At 38.1% G+C, this 11,920-nt stretch overlaps 1 pseudogene; it reads right to left on the bottom strand.

Annotated features, from left to right (window-relative positions):
- Window positions 1-3,553: 3,553 nt before the first annotated feature.
- On the bottom strand, window positions 3,554-4,512 carry LOC110586276 (annotated as a pseudogene).
- Window positions 4,513-11,920: the final 7,408 nt, after the last annotated feature.

Raw genomic sequence — 11,920 nt, forward strand, 5'->3', positions numbered from 1 at the left:
AGCCACCCAGGCGCCCTCATAAGTTCTATAAGTTTTATAAGTTGAGTTTTATAAGAATATCCAATGGAAAAAAGACAGTCTCTTCAACAAATGGTGTTGGGAAAACTGAACAGCAACATGCAAAAGAATGAAACTGGACCACTTTCTAACACCATACACAAAAATAAATTCAAAATGGATGAAAGACCTAAATGTGAGAGGAGAACACAGTCAGCAACCTCTTTGACATCGGCCGGAGCAACTTCTTACTAGATGTCTCCTGAGGCAGGGGAAACAAGCAAAAATGAGCTATTGGGACTTCATCAAGATAAAATCTTCTGCACGGTGAAAGAAACAATAAACACAACTGAAAGGCAACCTTTGGAATGGGAGAAGAAATTTGCAAATGATATATCTGATAAAGGGTTAGGATCCAAAATCTATAAAGAATTTCTCAAACTCAACAGTAATTTTGAATTCCATATCCAGCAGCAATATCCTTCAGGAATAAAGGGGAAATAAATACATTTCCAGATGAAGGAAATCTAACATAATTTGTCTTCAACATACTGACCCTTTCAGAATGGCTAAAATAGTATACAGAACATAAAGGAAATGATCACAGGAGGAAGCCTGGAACTCCAGGAAGGAAGAAATACTGACTGTGGAAAAATAGAGATAAATAAAATAGACCTATCTTCATGATTTTTTAAACTATTTTTTGACATTTGAAGCAAAAGTAATTATACCACCTGATATGATACTCAATGTATGTAGAGGAAATACTAAAGACAGTTTTTTAAAATGGAAAAGAGTAAAGGGAAGTAAGTAGAAACAAGTTTTCTACACTTTACTCCAAGTCATAAAATGTCAATACCACTAGACTATGTAAGTTACATATGTATATTGTGCTAACTAGAGTAGACAGACAGAAATACTTCAAATCACTAAGTATAAATCAAAGTTGAATTCTGAGAAGGTTAAGTAATTGATAGGAAGGCAAGAAAAGGAGAAGCAGAGAAACAGAATATATCAAGAAACAGCGGAAACAAGTAGAAAACAACACAATGGTAGAGTAAGCCCTCAGACATCAAGAGATCAATAATGGTCTAAATAAATGAAATGAAAAGGCCAATTAAAAAGCAGAGATTTTTGGGGCACCTGGGTGGCTCAGTTGGTTAAGCGACTGCCTTCAGCTCAGGTCATGATCCCAGGGTCTTGGGATCGAACCCCGCATTAGGCTCCCTGCTCAGTGGGGGCCTCTTTCTCACCACCTCCTGCTCCTTCTCTCTAGCTCTCTCTCTCTCTCAAATAAATAAATAAAAATATTTTTAAAAAGCAGAGATTTTCAAGGTTCATTTAAAAACAACCCAAATATGCTACCTACAAGAAACTTGCTTCAAATATAACAGTGTAAATAGGTTGAAAGTAAAAGAATGAAAAATAATAAACCATAAAAACATAATAAGTTGTAAGAGTTGTTTATATTTTCTTAACACAAGTCCATTATCAGATATATATTTCCTTGGTTTATGATTTAACTTTTCATTTTCTTAACTGTGTCTAATGATTTAATATTGAATAGAGCAATAACCAAATCAGAAAAAGTCACAGACATGGAAAGGACAGCATAGGGGATATAGTCAATAATATTGTAACAATATTGCATGGTTGCAGATGGTAACCACATGGTGATTATTGCATCATGCATAGAATTATCAATTCACTATGTCATATACCTAAAACTAATATAAACTGTATGTCACTTACACTTCAATTAGAAAAAAGAAAATAGGCACAATATTTAAGCAGATATTTCAAAAAAGATATATAATTGGCTAGTAAACATATGAAAAAATGCTCAGTATTATTCATTAAGGATGTGCAAATTAAAACCAAAATGAGATACTATTGCACACCCACCAGAATGGCTATGATTAAGAAGACAGATGTTACCAAGTGATGGCAAAAACTTGGGGGAAAAATTGTCATATATTGTTAGTGGGAATATAACAGTAGTAGAGACTCTTTTGAAAACAGTTGGGCAGTTTCATAAAAAGTGAAACATAGACTTTTCATTTCGCCCAGCAATTCCACTTCTCATACTTTCACTTAACTCACTCAGAAGCACAAAGGCATTTATCAGTGCCCAGAGATCCACACATCTCCTCTCCTCCACTACTACCTCTGGATCCAGATATCTTTGTTGACTTATCTTGAGTCTGAACTACTTTTCAACAAAGGGTGCTGGAATAATTAGATATCCAAATGCAAAAACTTTTACTCAGATCAACAGCCCACACCATATAGAAAAAGTAATTCAAAACAGATCATGAATTTAAATGCCATAATACTTAGAGAAGAAAACATAACAGAGAAATCTTGGAACTCTGGGATAAGCAAAAGATCTCTTAATATGACACCAAAAGCTCAATCCATAATAAAAAAATGAGACGTTAGAATTCATCAAATTAAGATTCTCTGCTCTTTGAGAGACACTATTAAGAGAATGAAAAGACAAGACAGATTAGGAGAAAATATTTAAATCATATGTCTGATATACTTTGCATTCAGAATATATCAAGAAATCCCAAAACTCAAGACTAAGAAAACAAACAACCCTATACGGCCTATGAGAGCACACACATTGTCTGTCTTACTTACCACTATATTTGTTTAACAATGTTTAACAACAGAGCCTGGTGCAGGATAGACGCTCAGTCTCTATTTGTTGATGAAATAACTATATTGTTTGTGCCATTAAACCTCTGAGACAAAAGGGACAGTAAAAATCATAAAGGGAAAATGCTGACTACTAAAAGAATAGAGATTTTTAGGTCTATTTAAGAAAAGGACAAAAATTCTTCTACTAATATAACCTCTCCTATTATCTATATTTCCTGCCCTGAAGTCCCAAGAGGCAAAAACCAGTGTAGGTTCCTTTTATTCCTGAAGGCTCTAAAAGGTTATCTTAGTTTCTTGTCCTTAAGATCTAGAATCAGAAGTAAATCTCCCTTTACCACACTCCCCTGAGACCAAAGACCACAGGGAGAAGAGCATCTTTCTATTTTTATCTTTGTTGGGGAAACAAAGGAATCTCCCTAAACAAAATGCCCTACAGCAGTCTAATAGACCTCTCTCATTTCCACCACAGCCTTTCAATAGAGGTTTATTGAATGAATGAATGAATAAATGGCCAAATCTCAAGTCCATCAAAGTCCATATATCCATGACAAAGCTTCACAGGAATTCCAGACATGCCTCAGTCAAAAATCTCACAATTTACCATTTCTGGATTTACCAATATTCAACCTTTTATACTTAAAACTTTATAACTTCTGAAAAGCTAGAGAATGACAAATGAACTCTTTTTTACTTTCTCTGAAAAGATAAAAGACTGATCCTCTTCTTCCTTATATTCTTTGTGTGAAGTGATTTATAAATAATTAACTTCATTTACCCTATTATTTGAATCACTTGCATTTCTATTTTGATTTCTTACTGTTCTCTCCATAGCTTCATACACTGCATGCCCTTGCTAGGATTTGGCATCTATAACTAACACAGTTTCCATTTAGGAGAACACTCTTTTCTTCAAAGTCTTACTCAGTGCAATTTTAACATCTTTGTTCCTCAGACTGTAGATGAAAGGATTCATCACTGGCCCCACGATGGTATAAAAAACTGTGGATACTTCATCTTGATCCAGAGACCCAGCAGGAGAAGGCTTAAGATACATGAATGCTGATGATCCAAAGGAGAGAGAAACAGCAACTATGTGGGAGCTGCAGGTACTGAAGGCTTTGGACCTGCCCTCTGTAGAACGGATGTGGAAGATGCTGCAGAGGATCAAGGTGTAAGAAATGGAGATGGTGAGACTGGGCACTATTACGTTGACGCCCACCACAGTGAAAACCACCAGCTCGTTGATGTAGGTGCTTCTGCAGGAGAGCTGGAGGAGAGGAGGTATGTCACACATGTAATGATTGATGAAGTTGTCCCCACAGAAGGTGAGTCTCAGCATGCAGCCGGTGTGGGCCATGGCACCCACACACCCCATTACATACGCTCCTGCCATCAGCATGAGGCAGACCTGATGGGACATGATGGCCTTGTAAAGCAGGGGCTTACAGATGGCCACATACCGGTCATAGGCCATTGATGTCAAAATACAGCACTCATCAATAACAAAGAAGGAGAAGAAACAGAGCTGTGTCATGCACTCTGCATAAGAGATGATGTTCTCTTTTACAAAACCCATCAGCAATCTAGGGATTATGACAGACGAGTAGCAGAGATCGATGAAGGAAAGGTTGAAGAGAAAGTAGTACGAAGAGAAAGTAGTACATGGGAGCGTGCAGGTGAGGGTTCAGACCAATCAGAATAATCAAGCCCATGTTCCCCACCACGGTGACCACATAGATTCCTAAGAAAATGAAGAAGAAAGGCAGCTGGAGTTGTGGCTGTTGTGTTAAACCCAGCAGGATAAACTCGGGTCACTGAAGAGTCATTTCCTGCGGCCATTCTTCCCTAAGGTATATCTGTGAGAACAGGACAAAGGGTTACATTACAATGAGTACCCAGCACTCTCCCTCCAAACCAAACCCTCCATATTGAGATTGAGACCCAGAATGAACTCAAACCCACCCTGCTGTGTGCCTTTGTTGTCCCCACTGTATAAAGGCTGAGAGATTGTTCAGAGATGTCTATCAAACACACTAACAGGTAAGGGCCGTATGGGTAAGACTGAGTAACCCTGTGACTAATCAGGGCTACATTGTCTCTGCTCCACTTCTGCTTTGAAAGTCCACCAGCCCCACCTAATGATCAATGGCTGCCTCAGCAGAGAGGAGATAACGTCCTCTCGAATCTTCTGCTTCCATTGCTGAGGCTGGGAAGAATAAGAACAGGACAGATAAAATTCAACACTCACCCTTCTGCATTGGGACTTCAATATTGGACCTTGCAAACCTTTCTCCCTTATTCCCAAGAGACACATGTGGCTCTGATGAATTTTAGAGGTGAGCAGCCCAGAATGGAGATTCTTCTTCTTTGTTACTGTTTTTGTTTTGACTGAGGGAGCCAGAGCACAGACCTCTAATGAGCGATGACTTACAGATCATGATTTCTGATAGTGGCTTTGCCCAGTGTTTTTCTCCAGACTAGGGGCTAGTAAATAGCATCTGCCAGTGCCAAAAGAGCCTTCTGCTAATATGACCCCAGGGGTTTTCATGAGTTAGGAAATCCTAGGGACCTGATTAAAAACTAGAAGACAGGTTCTCCTAGTGTTTTCCCCAGAGATAAGACTTTGTAGCAAAAAGAAATTACCTACTGTGGATTATAGCCCAAGTTCATTAAAGTAACACTGATTTCTTGGCATATACCATTTTACACACCTTTTGGTTTGTTGCCAAATCGGACACATCCCCAAACAGAAAAGCAAATGATCTTTCCTGCATCCACAGCCCCTATTGCTATATGAAATACTATACATTATTTGTTTGTTAATGTGTCTTCCCACAACACATACACACACATTCATACACTCACATACATTTGAATTTAAGTTCTGTTACCTGTTTTCTTCGGCACTATTTCTGCAGCACCTAGAGTAATATGCAGCATATATAGTAGGTACTGAATAAATATTTGTTTAATTAAATGAATGAATGAGAGTCCCTTTTTTCCAACTTTCCTAGGCCCTGACTACAACAGAATTCTTGCCGCACAGGCAAAGGCTTACATCCCATCCATGTTTTTCTTTGCACACCTGAGTGTGGAATATGAAAAATACCAGTAAAGTATGTGAAGGCCACTGCTGAACTCCTGGTGTCCGTGTAGGAGCACTTCAGATCAAAGTTATTGAACTCAGAAAAAATATAATTTTCCTCCTCCCTCGATGTCACGTAGAGGTCTGCCAGAGGCTGTCAGAGAGGTCCCCATGTCTCTATGCTTTCAGAGTTTGACATGTTTAGATTTTCTATATATAAGTGAAATCATGCACTATTTGTCTTTTTATGTCTGACTTATTTCACTTAACAGAATGTCCTTCAAGTCCATCTATGTTGTCCCAAATGCAGAATTTCTTTCTTTTTTTAAGGCTGACTAAATCATAAGCATTTTTTTTAGAAGTTAGCTCATCCTAAGATTAATTCTTCTTCTCTAAATTCTCATCAGTAAAGAATATACACAAAGGCCTCTAGTCAGATAAGATAAATGAATCAGCTGTAGCAATGATCAAGGGGACCATTATCTGTAGAAAGCAGAACTCTCTAGTAAATATTAGATGGGAAAAATACACCTTAATCTTAAAGCCAAATGAGGCTTCCCACGTATTCCCTCTTACTTGATCCGCTGTAAACAAAAGGAAAATTGTGGACATTCCCCACAAGCAGAAAAGGAATTCCATGTACCAATCTATTTACCCTGCAGGAGTAAGGGTGGGGAGATAGTGCCCACAAAGAGTCATTTTTCTATTAATAAATGAATCGGTCCAAAGAAAAGGATGGAGCTGCCTTCTTGCTTTTGAAGCACGATAGCTCCACCTACTGGTAAAGGGATGGCCCAAAGAATTTTAGCCGGACTCCAGATTACTATTTCTTTCTCTTTACTTACAAAATCAGGTTAAGGGGGGAAAATCCAAGATTTCCAGAATGTGGAGAAGAAAAGAAGTCCCTTCCTCTATGGAAATGTAAGAGAAAGAATATATATTTCTAAGGTGATAGGAAACAGGATCGAGCACAGACTGGGTGCTCAATAAACGTTTGTCTGTGACAGATGCTGCTATCAGAGTCTATTTGTCTGATGTTTGTGAAATAATCACACATGTGAAGAAAACAGTGTAATAAAGTGGGTGAAAGCCTGGCTTCTAGGACAAATGACCATATTAAAATCTTGTGTCCCTATTCATTTGCATTAACCAAAGTAAACAGGTATAAGGGGAAAAAAAAGAGAAAGGGAAAATGCCCATTTTTTGGAAAAGATAGCAATTATACTAATCTCCCTTCAGAATGATATTCCATCTTTATTCTAAGATGAAATGTTATCATAAGGGAATTTTTTCTCAGAATGAATGTAGATATCACCAGGTGCATTATTGAACAACATTTGGATTCATTTCTTGTTTCTTGGCCTATTCTTATGAGAGAAGGCTTTGGGGTCAAGTAGGGCACCAAAACATCCTCCAGGTAAGGTGATTATCTGCCACACTTTATAGAAGTCCCATTCTAATTGGAATGTATATCAGTTAGGTTTCACTGAAGGAAACAGAAACTATTCTAGGAATTTTAAGCAAAGATGATTACAGGGAATTAAGTGCTTACAAAATCACCAGCTGTACTTAGGAAATGGATTTTAGACTGGGACTCCAGGATGGACTCCCAGTCCTCTGCAGATCTGACCCACTGGGGAGGTTAAAATGAAGGTGGGAAGAGCCCACCCATAGTTGAGCCACCGTTCAACACTCTTGAGCACACTTTCTCTGATTCCTGAAAATCAGAGCAAGGCTGGCTCCTCACTTTCCCATATTAAAAGTAGATTGCTTTTATTGACCTCACCATTCTATCTGATTTAAAGGGGCAAGATTTGACAATCCTGGAATGTTAAAAAACTTTTCTCTAGACAGATAATTCTGATCAGTGCAAAATTATCTTTTATCTGTTGTATATTTTAAACCATAATTTATTTAGCCTATGAACTCCTAAGAATATCATAGAATATTTTCCCATTTTCAAGGAGAAAGAAAAAAAACATAATTAGCTACAAATAAAAATCGCCAATACACAGTCCGACATGACTATATTTCCTAATTCCAACCAAGTTTGGACAATAGAACTTTTAAATATGTTCTTTTGATTTTATTCTATCTCTGCTAAGCCAATAGTATTCACAATTTACTTCATGCTCCAGAGTGTGCAAAATTTTTCAGTAGAATGACATCTAAAAAGGGACAGACTCTTAACAGCTCATGGTGTTGTTTTAAAGGACTTTAAGTTCAACATTTATTCAGGGGATGGGGGTAGTCAGCAGAGAAAAATGGATACTTTGAGCTTATAGAATTTATGTAAATGAGAAGAATTTTTATTCTACTTGATAATGAGCAAAATTTAAATGATTTTTCTAATCTTTATTATCTTAGTGCAAACTATATACAATCCGTTCTCTTGAAAGCCCTGTGAAACCCATTTTGCAGATGAGAAAACTGACACTCAAAGAATTTAACATATTCAAGTTCATGCAACTAGTTGTGTCATAACTAGTATGTGATTCAATATCCAGTATTTATTGAAAATAGGGTTTATTTTGTTATTTGTGCTGATAACATATAGACATTTAAATTTTTATAACTTCATTACATTATCAAGATATCCAAGGTCTTGAGTCACTAACCAAGTTTAAAAGGATTTCCCGAAGTTTCAATATAGTAGCAAACTTTCTTCTACCCTATGCAAATTTTCTCCTACTCTGTACTCAAGAAATAGCTCTTTTTTTTTTTTTTAAATTAAAGGAGTATGGCTGCCACTTTATGACAAAACTCAAACGACTTACTCCTTATAGCCTCAAAGGACTAATTACACTGTTTATTTTTAATAAAGTTGGATCAAAAGTGTTCCCTTTTGGCATGTATCATATGATCTCACTGATATGAGGAATTCTTAATTGCAGGAAACAAACTGAGGGTTGCTGGAGTGGGGGGTGGGGTGGGAGGGATGGGGTGACTGGGTGATAGACACTGGGGAGGGTATGTGCTCTGGTAAGCGCTGTGAATTGTGCAAGACTATTGAATCTCAGATCCGTACCTCTGAAACAAATAATGCAATATATGTTAAGAAAAAAAAAAAAGAAGAAGAAGAAGGTAGCGGGAGGGGAAGAATGAAGCGGGGGAAATCGGAGGGGTAGACGAACCATGAGAGACGATGAACTCTGAAAAACAAACAGGGTTCTAGAGGGGAGGGGGGTGGGAGGATGGATTAGCCTGGTGATGGGTATTAAAGAGGGCACGTTCTGCATGGAGCACTGGGTGTTATGCACAAACAATGAATCATGGAACACTTCATCTAAAACTAATGATGTAATGTATGGGAATTAACATAAGAATAAAAAAAAAAGTGTTCCCTTTTGGGATTCCAAAGCAAGTTCAAACCAAGTTAAAGTAAATGTTAGTTGATTAGGTATGGAAAGAATTAATCATGCCAAGTTATAGGAACTTTTCTTTCAACATCACAGAGGGGTTTTGCCTGGTATCACGTGAAGCAAACAGGTGTTAATATAAGAAGACTTCCGCGTGCTCTGTTCCCCATGAACAGGAGCCCTATAGGTCCTCTGCCTTCACCTTCCTCAAACTGGCCAGGGGAAGAAGGCTAAGAAGCCCCGTATTGGAACAGGTACAAGCCAATTTATATCAGCCTCCTATCTCAGGCAACTTCATGTACTCAAAATCTATTCTTTCTCTGACTTAGAAAGGAACTTGTTGGAATCAAATCTTGTGTATACATATCTTAAGGCTTATAGTTTTGCAGTACAAAACATATGGTGTATTTCATTGCACACAGTAATACAATTTCAGTTTTTTGGAAGGAAGAGAGGAATGGGAGCCCCCCATTCCTAGTTTTGGCTGTTGAGTCCTGCACACGTAGATCAATACCTGAGCCAATAAAGTACAGTACTGCACTATGGGAAGCTCTGATGTATATGTTTTGAATACCAGATAATGAGACTAACAACTTCCTCTTTTCTTAGGTCCTCAAACAGCACACCTCCAAGCTTTTGGAAAATTTTGTCTTTATTCTTGTCACTAAAGTTTCATGTAAAGATCCAGTTTTGCATGTAGAGAAGTAACTGGGAACCTACTGTATTTGGGGACGCACAAGACAAAGTACCCTGCCCCGGATAGCACAGTTTCAGGGAAAATTTTCATTCTGCAGTTACTGTGTGAGTCATTCTAACCTCAAGCCTTTAAGAATTGCATTATTTCTATTAAGAAGTAAATAACTCAAAATAGTCACGTTTCTTTTTAAATTAACACATTAATGATGATTTGACAATAACCTAAAAGCAAGAATACCATGTAATGGATATATAAAGGCACTACTGGCAGAGATGGGAAGGATCCAAAGACAAAAATTAAATTTCATCTGTCTCAAGGGCCAGTTTATGCTCCTGTGAGCCTTGAAACCCATCAGGTTTGAATCATTCTTCCTCCAACAAATATGCTCTGGCCTTGCTATATTTAAAAAGGAATATACAGGGGCTCCTGGGTGGCTCAGTCATTAAGCATCTGCCTTCGGCTCAGGTCATGATTCCAGGACCCTGGGATCGAGCCCCGCATCGGGCTCCCTGCTCCGAGGGAAGCCTACTTCTCCCTCTCCCACTCCCCCTGCTTGTGTTCCCTCTCTCACTGTGTCTCTCTCTGTCAAATAAATAAATAAAATCTTTTTTAAAAAATAAAATAAAAGTAAAATAAAATAAAAAGGAATATACTTACATAATAATTATAAGTGTATTTTAAACAGTAGTTTGATAATAAAAAAGGAATAATCTTTATAGTCTCATTTTCCCATTGAAAAACTCAAAAGTTTTGGTATTTTGGGTTACTTTAAACCTGAAAGACTCATATCCTTTCTTGATCTGCAACAAGTCCTCCTTAAATGCTCAGTTAAATGTTATTAACCTTATAAAGTATTCCATACTGCCCCCAAACAAAATTTGTTCCTTTCTCTGCCCCCACATGACTTTGATTTTATTTTTATCACAGCCTTAAATGAATTCTAATGGAATTTATAAATTTGCAATCAAGATATCTAGCCCTTACTACGCTATGGTTCCTTAGCAATTTAAGCAACTTTGTATCTCCAGTACCTGGTAAGATACCTGGCACAAAGTGTTCAAGATTGTATCTAATCTCATATGTATGGGGTACTTAGCCCAGGCCTGAAAGGCATAATCCCTGCATATTCATGGACACAATGTGGAATGAGCCAGCCATCTGGACTGTTGTGAGAATTAGAAGCCTGGGTCAGTTTATTGCTTCTCTGGGTCAACTATAAAGTTAGCTCTACCATCATATTAGAAAGTTGGTGATGGTTCTAGTTTAGAAAATTAGGCCTCCTGTTTATAGGCTCTTCTATTTCCGACCAACAACTTAGCCTGCTCTTACACCTCAGCCCTTTTTCCTAATCACACTCAAACTGCTCAATTCTCTTCTTTCTCTCTAAATCCAGTAGTTCTCAAACTTTAAGGTAAATAAGAATAACCCAGATAAATTGTTAAAAATCTGTATTCCTGGGGACACCTGGGTGGCTCAGTCGGTTAAGCGTCTGCCTTCGGCTCAGGTCATGATCCCAGGGTCCTGGGATCGAGTCCCACATCGGGCTCCCTGCTCCGCGGGGAGCCTGCTTCTCCCTCTGCCTCTGTCTCTCTCTCTCTCTCTCCGTCTCTCATGAATAAATAAATAAAATCTTTAAAAAAAAAAAATCTGTATTCCTGGGCCCTAACCCCAGAGGATGATTGCATTTTTACAGGTTGAGTCTAGAAATCAGCATTTTTAATTGACAAACTAGATGATTCTGGTGCATTTTTTCCATGCTCTTAGGAAATAATTCAATAAAGAGCACCAGGCTGGCTCAGTCAGTTAAGTGTTTGCCTTTGACTCAGGTCATGATCTCAGGGTCCTGAGATCAAGCCCCAAGTCGGGCTCTGCACTGAGCATGGATCATGCTTAAGATTCTCTCTCTCTCCCTCTCCCTCTGCCCCTACCACCACCCTTGCCTCATGCATTCTCCCTCTCTAAAAAAAGAAAAAAGAGAGAGAGAGAGAGAAAGGGTCTCATAGCAAAGGTTTATGGTACGTCCTGGCAAGAGGGTCTTATCTTTCAGAAGGGTATTGATGAAGTAGGTAAGTACCTGTGTGTGATTCTAGATCTATAAGCAACCCAAGCAGAATG

The sequence above is a fragment of the Neomonachus schauinslandi genome, chromosome 11, assembly GCF_002201575.2.
Source record: "Neomonachus schauinslandi chromosome 11, ASM220157v2, whole genome shotgun sequence".
Taxonomy (NCBI): Eukaryota; Metazoa; Chordata; class Mammalia; order Carnivora; family Phocidae; genus Neomonachus; species Neomonachus schauinslandi.